Source organism: Acyrthosiphon pisum, chromosome X (assembly GCF_005508785.2).
Source record: "Acyrthosiphon pisum isolate AL4f chromosome X, pea_aphid_22Mar2018_4r6ur, whole genome shotgun sequence".
NCBI classification, from domain to species: domain Eukaryota; kingdom Metazoa; phylum Arthropoda; class Insecta; order Hemiptera; family Aphididae; genus Acyrthosiphon; species Acyrthosiphon pisum.
The window spans coordinates 110,937,979-110,949,863 of NC_042493.1; the positions used below are offsets into that span (position 1 = coordinate 110,937,979).

Genomic DNA, 11,885 nt, shown 5'->3' on the forward strand with positions numbered 1-11,885 from the left:
AAATAAACCTAAAATAATATATACACATATAGCTTCCAAATTTATGAAAATTAGCTTATAACGCTATATTATCGTATGCTTCATAATTCTTCATTCAATCTTTACTTGGTCAAATGACCTTGCGAGCAACTATATTGTTCTCGATATGTGTCCGAAATTACTATAGTTGATATATAGTTTTATTGACAGCGAGTTCCAGTGGTTTGCCTGTTTGATAAGAATATGGTAGCAACACCCACTGTTCTCCCACTGTCATTAAAATTATTACCGTATAATGTTTGTTTTTTCTTTAAGTATTTTTGCTCAAGTATTTTTAGTGTTAATTTTTGCATGCTATATTAGTTTTGTATTTATTTATTAGAAACTGTATCATCTTGTTATTTATTTATCCTAATCATAACTAACTCTTAATTAATTTATACTAATTTCCTATACTATTTCTACATCATTAATAATTATTCAATACTTTTAATAGCATATTTCATATATTCGTCTGTATACTTCAATAACATTTCCGGTTCCGGTACATAATCCATATATTCGACCAGATCCTTGCAACACTGTGTACCTAATTTCCCTTTCCTTTTCGACATATCATATAAGAAAGTCGCGAGGCTTTGTGTAATACGTTTAATTTCACTTTCCGAAAATGGTTCGCTTAGCTGTTTATTTGCTACTTCTATATGTCCAGGTAAACATTTTGGTACATTACCGCTGCCTACTGAACTTGTATCGTGTTCCCCATGTAAAATTGCAATGTCCAAATTGACGCAAAATAACAGACTCTTACTCCTATAATTAAAATATTTTGTTACTTAAATCGTAATCGTTCCTATCATCTAATTAGTTTCTAATTATAAATTTTATATATATTTTCTTTTTCAAAGTCTCGTGAGAGCTATTTCCTCCCGATTCCGATATGAGTGTCTCCCCGTGAATTCCAATGTTCTTACTAAATATCGGTATCTTTCTTTCCGTATTAATCTATAATACTTTACTATACTCATCATAATTAGTAACTTTATTATCACTACTATTCCCAACACTACACAAACTATATATATGTAACCTGTTTCATGTTCCTCTGAAATACACATAACTGATTTTTCGCTAACGTTAGTTTCATTATTTTGCGGATTTTTAAATTTGACTGTGCTCTTAATTTCAGTAGTACTAGGATAGTCCATCGATATCTCATCCGTAGTACCATCCAATTTGTAGTCCCTACTCTTACTGCCATTTCTCGTGACTTGCACTTCTGTGACTTGTGTGGAACTTTCGTATCTTTCTGTACTCTCAACTTATGTAGTACTAGGATAATCCATCGATTTTCCATCCGTAGTACCATCCAAGTTGTAGTCCCTACTCTTACTACCATTTTTCGTTTACATTTGAACATTTGTCAACATTTGAACTTTAAATATCTATGAAAAAAATAGTATGTATTTATTTTCATTTTTTTTAACCGTGGTAAATCACGTACTTTTCCAACATAACACATATAGGTACCTACCTGTTTTAGAATGTTCACAGATTTCAATTCAGGAACCACTTTCAATGAAGTTAGATTCACTCTTTGACCAAATCACATTGCATTATAAAATCCCTGAAATCGTCAGACATATAGTTCCAAAAATATCTATATAAAAAAAATGTTGCAATATTAATATTCTATCAAAAAGTCAAAATGCTACCTTAAAAACTATTATCGACACTAATTATATTAGAAAAAATAAATCTAGTGCCACAGTTCAGATACATTGAAACTATAGTATTAGTGTTTATTCATTACGTACCTTTGTTTAATCAATCGTTGGGCTGCCAGAGCGGAGGCTTCAATTAAGGAGTCTGAACCACAATGTATCATTTTTATAATACGAAGTTGTTCATCTGCATTAATAATAACACGTGCACGTGTCTTTTTATAAGCCAACTGTCCATTTTCTATTTGAAAAGGCATACATTGTTTTGTAAAGTTTGATTTCTCATTTTTCGTACAAATATTTCTCGGAGAAATGTTAAATTTTAAATCCCTATATGTTCGTTATTGCTGTTACATATATTTAAAACTGAAATATTATATAATATATTAGATTCTTAGCGGAGCGAAGAAAATGTAAATTTTAATAATGATTTGCGTTTTAGATTCGTGAATGATGAATGTATTGATTTTATAATGATGCGTTTTTAATTTTTTTTATGTCTGTATACACGATGTCTTGTCAAAATAATGCTTAGATTTTCGACTTCAGTAGCTTTTCTAAAAGAAAAGTAAATCTAGTTGATAAATTCCTGTTAGTTTTCAAACGCGTCGGAAAAAAATTAGAGATAAACAGAAATTTTTATGTAAAATTAGTTTTCGACCAAATCTATCGATCTATTTGGCTGTACCTAGAGTTTACTCAAAAACTAAAAAGTTTAAGATACTTCTATAATTTAAATTATATTATATTTCTGTCTCCCTATTCTTTTTTTTAAAGAGGGAGATGCAATGACTAACATTGATTATGTTAAATAACGTTTAAAAATATTTTCGTGAACTAAAAAGTAGTTTTGGGGATTACATGAGGCATTTTGTTATTGTAGTAGGTAGCGTTAATAGAATACAACAACTCTCTCCGGAATATTCGAATAAAAATAAACTTATTCAACTTCCTGTATTTGAAAGGAAATTTGAGTGTGTTTAAATTAGACCTACCGATAAAATATCTAATTTAGAGTTTACATTTCGTAAGTTCTAGATTTTGAGGCATTTCATTTTTTACTATATGCATTATTAGTTTAGATTTTGGGTTAAAAATAATCGCATTAAAATACTATACAATATTATTCCACATTCATTTCATGCAAACTTTTAACTACTTTGTACCTACCAAGAAGATGATCTGAAATTAATTATGATTTTAGATCAAGTTGTAATTTATAACGCTGAAATAATCACTATGATATTTGATTATATTTTGAAAATCATTAATTATTGTCTGTATACATTTTATGGTAGGCTATATCCCTAAAAGTTCATTCTAATGTTTTTAATGATTGATGATAAAATGTGACGATTTATAAATTTATTTTAATTAAATCAAGCTTATTTAATATTTATATATATATTGAAATACCTAAAGTACATTTTTGCATCCTTAAAATATTATTTCGTATATCTTAGAATTTAGTTATTTTTTTGTTGTTGTAAATTTTGGTAAAAATTAAATCTTATAGTCTCACTTTGGGCAATTTGAAGTTGAGTAGCTTTTAAAAAAAATCTGAACAGATAAAGGAGAAATAGGAATAGGTACAGACAGAATTTCTGTTTATCCGTTGTGGCTCATCGCTATCATACATTTATGGAGACCAGGAAGAATTGATTGAATAATACTATTATTTATTGATTCATTTATAAACTATAGTGTATTTCAAAATTATTAACTGTTATTTAACGTATTCTTCTTTTTTTTATACATATTTTAAATGAATTATCCATATTTAATTATGTGGTTATGTATTTTGCATCCATATAATTACATAAAAATTAAAGTCCTATTTATTACGTATTTTAATTATTGTAAGTTATGGTTATAAATCATAACCATAGATGATAGATACTTAATCAAAAAAAAATATTGATACATACAAATAGGTATGAAGAAACTAATCAAATGAGAATCTGTGAAATATTGGTTAGGTAGGTGTATTATATGTTAATCAATATTTAAATTATATCAATTGTAAAACAATAATTATAGTATTGTGATTTGTGAGTAGGTACCTAGGTATCAAATATTGAATCATAATAATTGTATCACGATAAAATTATTGTATGTTTCAATTATACAGTAATATATTTATATTAATCAACTGACGTAAAATAACAATTTAGTTACCTACGTAAAGTGTACAGTTATTGGCACCATTTAGAAAAGTGTACATTTGTTTCCATGATATTTAAGACTTAAACATAGTTAGAACTTATATTATCATTTTCAATGATTAATCAAATTTTTATCAATCTCACTTTATGATCATTATATATAAATATTTTTTTTTTTCTTCACCATCAAGTATAAAATAATCGAAAATTATAGTTATTGGCACCTAAAATTGTGTTATTGGTTTTATAATTTCTGTTATTGGCATCCTCTTAAATTATTTATGTAATTTAATAGCTTTATGATTCATTTGGTTAAATTAATAGATAAAACTATCTACTTATACTATTTTATAGATAGATAGTACCTAGCTACTACTTAGGTATAATGAATAATAATTAAAAAACACATAATATATAAGCACCAAACAAAGTTTAAACTACACATAACTGTAGAAAAATATACATATTTAGTTTATAATTATTAATAAGATAACTAATGAACTAATTAATTGAGATGTAAAGATATTTTATAATGTATAATTTATGTATCTATGTACTTAAGTATATACCTATATACTTAGGCTTCACTTAGGTAACTCATTCTAAAATGCATAACATTTTATTCAATCGCAATATGTAGTACTGTATTGTGGTCAGGAGTCAAATAGCCTATATGCCTATTATAAAAAACTAAAATTAGTACATCTAGCAGAAATTATAATTATGCTAAACTAGTATTTGATTATAATAGGAAGAAATAATAAAATACATTTCGAAGTTAAAAATATTTATTTGGTTAAAATTAAAACAGTCTTATGTTTTATCACTCTTTTTAGTCTTAAGATTTTCTTAAATTGAATAGTTAACAAATAAATTATTTAAGTTTCATACTTAACAAAATTTAAAAATATTAACAATACCTATAGAACTTAAGAAAATAAAAACAATTACATGATTTAATTTGCATAACAAAATTTAAAAATATTAACAGTGTAGAACTCAATAAAGTAAAAAAAAACAAAGAATTTGATTATAATAAGAAGAAATATTAAAATACATTTCAAAGTTTAAAACATTTATGTATTACTATCGTGATTGTTGTAATCTAGAGATAGAATATCAAATATAATATGATATTGATGTTGAAAACAAATTTCACCTTCATTATTTGACTTCTCTTTTAATAAATTGTACACATTAATTAATGCTTGCAATTCTTCAGATATAGGGGTAATTTCTATAGAATCGTTAATAGTATTACATTTTTTACAATTTCTGGACCAATTATATCACACAATTTATCAAAGTCCAAATTATATTCAGTCAAACAATGCTCATCAACTGCAGCTACTAGATTTTTGTCAAGACATTTATCAAAATTAATATTATTTGGATTCTATGGATAAAGTCCATAAGCTCTAAACCCATTTTTTAAAATGACTGGTGTTATGGTTTCTTTAATAACATTTTGTAAAATTGGAGCAAAATCTACTTTAGTTACAGCCGCCATTGAACAATTTTGTTTCATCCACTCAAATACTCCTCTTTTCCAACCTTCGTTGAGTGGGCGAAAAGCGGCTACGTCGGCTGGTTGTAATATCCTAGTCGAATTAGGGTACAGGGCGCAACTAAAATAATTTGTAAGTCAGAACAAAGTGTACTAAGTTGATATTTTGAGGAATTCTTTTGTAATTGTACACAATCATCGGGTGACGCATCACTCCAGCTGCACTAAATACAAACATGACGGTTAAATTTTCTTTTGAATTCCCTACTAAAACTTCATATACATCTTTACTACCCTTGGTAGCTAAAATTGCTTTTGTTTTGGGACACAAGGAAAACCCGGTTTCATCACCGATAAAAATTCTTGTCGGATCACTCAATATATCATATAAAACTTCTTCTTTTAAATACTGTTTAACACCTTCAAACCATTTTTTTATATCCGGTTCACTAATACAGGCACTTGCAGCTGTCACATGTTCACTTGTCCTGACAGATATATTTGGCTGACGCTTCATGAAAGATTTGTACCATCCAATACCTATAAAAAGAATAATAAATGGTTATAATAATATAAAAATATGTACTTAACATTTCAAAATTACCAGGATAATTATTTTTTTAAATAGTAGTTCGCTCGTTTTTGTCTAGTTATTGTTTCACACTAACTAAAAGATCATTTTTTATCTTTCATTAACATTAAGTATTTCATGAAATTTCAGAACCCTAGCTATAAATAATAATATGCACTATAAAACTACAAATATGCATTTAATATGTAAAAACATTGGAATATACAAAATACAATTAGCTTTATAACTATTGTTTAATAAGAATGATCTAAATCGGGGACATTTCTCATCAGATTTCAAAAAAGCCTATTTCAATAAATATATGCATTAGCATATAAGTCCGGTCCTAAGTAGTTATATTATTAAATATCCACAGAATATATTTTTATAGATATTATAAACAGAAAAGTTATAACCAACTGCGCTAGTGCGCTATTCAGAAAGAAAAATATAACTTTTTATTCAGTAGGTATCCCATGCCTAAACATATTTGTCTAGATAGTAAGTACCTACTCTATATACTCATTGATCATTATTAATTAACAGTTACTTTTAGGTACCTAGATATTTATTATTATAATTTTAATCATTCACAGAATTACTGCTGAATTGAATAATATTTATTATTATACGTCATGTAGGAAATACAATTAATATTCTATTAATCAGGGTTGCGAATTTGTAAGAAACTGCATTTATTTTTTAGCAGGTTGTTAAACGTATAAGGTATAACTACGTATATCCACCTGTGTGGCCCTGTCTCCGAAGCTGTGGAAGACATAAACGCCAAAATTAGATAAGAAAAAAAACGTTGTTTCGTACGAAAGCCCCAAAATCGTATCGTACAAAAACGCTAAAATCCTCGACACCTATCTGGGCCACGGCTATATTAAATTTAGAACTAACCTATATTATATTTTAACAATTTATAATTGACATTTTTTTTGAGATCGAAAAAATCAACCAATCTAATAAAATTAGAATTTTATAATTATAATTAATATCTATTATATTTATTGGTAATTAATTATAAAATCAAATTTTTAAATAACTACTTTAATATAAAATATTAATTTTGGAGCTAATGATATGTAATTTTTGCGTTAGTGTTATAATGAATAATATAAATACAAAATATCATGTTTTTTCGATATTTTTCTTCTTGGATAGCACAGCTGAAAAATATTCAAAATCACCTCGATCATTCTCTAGTAAACTCGTTGATCAATCATAATCCGTTTTCAAAATTAAAATCTGTCAAACCAAATTCTTCCAGTTTTGTCTAGCTTATTGGTCTGAAATTCACTTTTTTTTCATCGGCTGCAGGTCCCTTAAAACAAACATCATAAAAACAACAAAATCTTGTGAAAATTGGACTTATTCAAAATCGTATTTTATAGTTTATATATATTTTTTGAAAATCCAAGTTCCATGTGCCTTGCAAGAATGTTTCTCTTTCATATACTCTATACGAGGAGTGAGAGTTTTCCTGTAAAGCATATTTTTGAGCAAAAAACAGGTCACGTTCATGACGACGCACAATGGGTTAAAAAAGTACTTGATATTATTAAAGATATATCGGTTGTGAATGAATTAATATTTATATCAACTCACTTGTCATTTCCAGTTGAAATAATTAAAAAACTAGAAACACGAAATATGCTGAAAGTTTTTTTCTAATAGTTGAATCAGAAGAAAAAATAAACATTATTCCTGGGCCTAAAGGGGCAACATTAAAAACAAAATTAAATGATATTTTCTCCAAAACAACGGCCTAAAGTTATTACGTAAAATTATATAATATATATAAAATATTTTCGTAAATAATATGTAGGTATAAATATAGAAGCTTTATTCTACTGAATTTACAGAACAAGATTTAATTTTCTTAATGACTGCCACTGGGTTTTACTTGTATTATCCTATGAACAGACAACATCGCAAGCCCATTCAGTCGCTTCTAGGCAAGACTAGGTATTAACGAGTTCATAAGTTCAAAGTTAAGTTAATTTTAATTTATTAACTTAACTTACTAGTTCACCATTGGCGCAAATAGGTGGGGGCTTGGGGGAACTTAGTCCCCCCACATTTCTGCCAAGTCCCCCCAGTTCAAAAATCAGTAGTTAATACTGAGCATATATGATTTTCAGAAAATATTATAGGAGGGGCTTTAGTCCCCCCAAAATAATTTGTCTATTTGCGCATATGTAGTTCACTGTTTTAATAAATTAACTTAACTTTAACTTAACTCATTAGGTTACATGTTAACTTAAAATCAACTTGTATTATTTTTAAAATTCCCAATTAAGTTAATTTTGAATTTTTGGGTTATCCATAAAATATTTTAGTATACCTATTAACGGTTGGTCAATTTAATTAATTTAATTCGTAGAATATTATAAAATATTATTAGAAAAAAGATTTCTTTTTGTATTTATTTGATTATTTTTATAGATATGGGCTAATATAGTAGGTAATATGTTATATGAATTAAGTACTAATGAAAAAATAAAATAATAAATAACAATAGTTTAATGCAATGTGATATTTAGACCACAGTTACCACTCATTAACGATATTAAAGATTTAAAAAATTTTTTTAAACAGTTTAAATTCATTAGGTACAAAACATTATTCAAAAAATAATATTTTACAATTTTTTTATGTAATAAAATGTATTAATTAAAATACTTAGTTTTTTGAAATCAACTAATTTAATAGACCAAATATAATGTAAATGTAAATGTAAATATAATTATGTGACAAAAGTAACACAAAAAAAAAACTAACTAATGGCCTATGATTCCGAGTTGTAAAAAAAATAGATCAATAAAAAAAAATGTATTAAGTGATTTATTATTGATATTCAATTATTCAAATATAACATATTATCCATTACAGTCGGTTACTCAATGATAATGTATAGTATAGAGTTTACGTATTTGCTCACTTTTCAATTTGTATAATTAATATTTCGATGCTACAGTACAGCGGCGCCGTGGCTTAGTTGGTTAAAGCGCCTGTCTAGTAAACAGGAGATCGGGAGTTCGAATCTCCCCGGAGCCTTTTTGAATTTTTTTATGAAAAATGTTTTTAATTAAATTTTATTTTATTCCAGATGCTAATTTCATTTTAAAAACTGTCCAAATTACATATTCCAAGTAGGCTGGTTTCTTAATATTAATTTAAATCAGTGTTGTACATAAATAATTTATTAATTCAGGTATAGTATTAATAAATAATTTAATAAGGTAGGTACTATTAATAGTTAAATTTAAAACTATTAACTAGGTTAGGTAAAATTTTTATAATAATTACGATTTATGATACGAGAATTGAATAAAACGTAAATTTTCATTAACTCATTATAAAGTAATTTTTGGTATTTATGTAGTCATTTTTTGATGTTTATAATTCAAATTAAATTATTTTTTTTTTGCATTTTTTAAAGATAAGCAGACAAATATCTAATAAAAATCACAAAAAGATTAATATTAGTAGTAGTACTTGTTTGACCTGTAATAAATTATATTGAATTACATTGAAGTTTATACTTTATAGGTATCCATTTTTTTAACAGAATCAGTGAAAATGTTTATCAATATAATATACTTATACTTACTACAGATGCCTATGGAAAAATATGTATTATAATTAATTAACATCTATTCAACTACGAGGTGTATGTTTTATGTTTCAGCTAGCATTATTAGAGTTCGTTCACGTGTTTTTTTTTTAAATCTCACCGAATTCATGATATAACCACAGAATAGAATCTACGATTTTCAAACACAAACTAGATTGTTTTCAATTTAAAACACGACACAAAAAACGGAAAAGGTAAACAAATAAAATATAATTGAAAATATTAGTACTTAAACATAACGTTTCTTTTAAAAAAAACTGTTACTAACTTCAAGTCAGAGCCTCCCGTGATTCGTTTGTACCTTCAATGCTCAGCCTCCCCTATGCTATCACACCCGAAAGTGTCGTTTCTTGTTTGTTCTGTGCTATAAGCAATGCTAAGCTCGTTCAGGCCCCTTAATCTAGACACTTTTACACGTAAAACATGCGCCAGACTTATCAGCTCTATGACGTCACACGCATATTTTCAAACGCCTGTATCTCATTCAAATTATTAGTGTTTGAGTGTGAGATCCACACCGCATATTTCTTAAATAATGAAATAGTACTTTAAATCTATAAGCAAAGTTGTTTTTAGTGTTGTGATGTACTTTAAGAATCATACTTCTTTAAGTCTCGTATATGGCTTGAAGGGCGTCAAAGGAGAAGACAGAAATAAGACATATAATATATTTTACTATATAAAGGTAAAGTACTTACTTACCTATTTATTTGGTCCAATCGAGGGTTCTTCAAAAACTTTCTTTCCCGATTCCGATTAAAGTAATTCGATCTACTGATTCCTTTTATATTCCGTGTACCAACTAAAACGAATCATCCTGTCAATATTCACAAATTTTACGAATAATGCGTAGCATAATGGACTTATTTGACACATATCCTTTCATTTTTGTTGATCACAGTATAATATGTACAAATGTTATTTAAATAATTTAATAGGTTGATTGTTATTGCTCATTATAGCTCATTATAGCTCATAATACCTAGGTATTATTATTACTTTTTAAATCGTAAGTTCATCACTCTTTTTTTTCATTGTAAAATTGATATAATTTTTTTGCTCGTTATATAGCATTAATGTTCCTTCGATTTGTTAGGTAGCTATCATTATTTTAAATGTTGTAATTGGGCTTTAGTCCATATATTACTAAATAAATAAATTAATATTAAAATTAATTCTGAATTATAATTTTTGTACTTAATAATCGAGGTAATCAGTGACACTGTCATCATATAATTATTACATATTTGAGAATATTTTTAAAAATCCCCCCTCCCCCCATTTATAATATTCTGAACAACTATTATTTTTTCATGCTCTTATATAGGGTTATAATATCATATAAAAAAAATAACGATAGTGGTTGAAATTTTGATTTTGAATGCGCCATTTGTTCAAAAGTACGATTTGAAAATGGAAAAAAGTAAATAGGAGATGCTTTTTGTTGGTATATATAATATTGTTACATGCGGCCCGAAATAATATATAAATATTAAATTTATAGTAATATTATTTGCTTGCACTTAAAATATTGTACCTATATTAATTATATCTATTTAATTATAAACATCAAAAAATGACTACATAAATACCAAAAATTACTTTATAATGAGTTAATGAAAATTTACGTTTTATTCAATTCTCGTATCATAAATCGTAATTATTATAAAAATTTTACCTAACCTAGTTAATAGTTTTAAATTTAACTATTAATAGTACCTACCTTATTAAATTATTTATTAATACTATACCTGAATTAATAAATTATTTATGTACAACACTGATTTAAATTAATATTAAGAAACCAGCCTACTTGGAATATGTAATTTGGACAGTTTTTAAAATGAAATTAGCATCTGGAATAAAATAAAATTTAATTAAAAACATTTTTCATAAAAAAATTCAAAAAGGCTCCGGGGAGATTCGAACTCCCGATCTCCTGTTTACTAGACAGGCGCTTTAACCAACTAAGCCACGGCGCCGCTGTACTGTAGCATCGAAATATTAATTATACAAATTGAAAAGTGAGCAAATACGTAAACTCTATACTATACATTATCATTGAGTAACCGACTGTAATGGATAATATGTTATATTTGAATAATTGAATATCAATAATAAATCACTTAATACATTTTTTTTTATTGATCTATTTTTTTTACAACTCGGAATCATAGGCCATTAGTTAGTTTTTTTTTTGTGTTACTTTTGTCACATAATTATATTTACATTTACATTTACATTATATTTGGTCTATTAAATTAGTTGATTTCAAAAAACTAAGTATTTTATT

The 11,885-nt window shown here is 26.5% G+C and overlaps 2 non-coding genes across 2 annotated transcripts; one reads left to right on the forward strand and one right to left on the reverse strand.

Moving 5' to 3' along the window:
- The first annotated feature begins 8,938 nt into the window (after positions 1 to 8,938).
- Positions 8,939 to 9,012, forward strand: TRNAT-AGU. The gene has a single exon. It is a non-coding gene; the product is annotated as a tRNA-Thr (tRNA).
- A 2,488-nt stretch (positions 9,013 to 11,500) lies between these two features.
- TRNAT-AGU lies at positions 11,501 to 11,574 on the reverse strand. The gene has a single exon. It is a non-coding gene; the product is annotated as a tRNA-Thr (tRNA).
- Between the last annotated feature and the right edge of the window lie 311 nt (positions 11,575 to 11,885).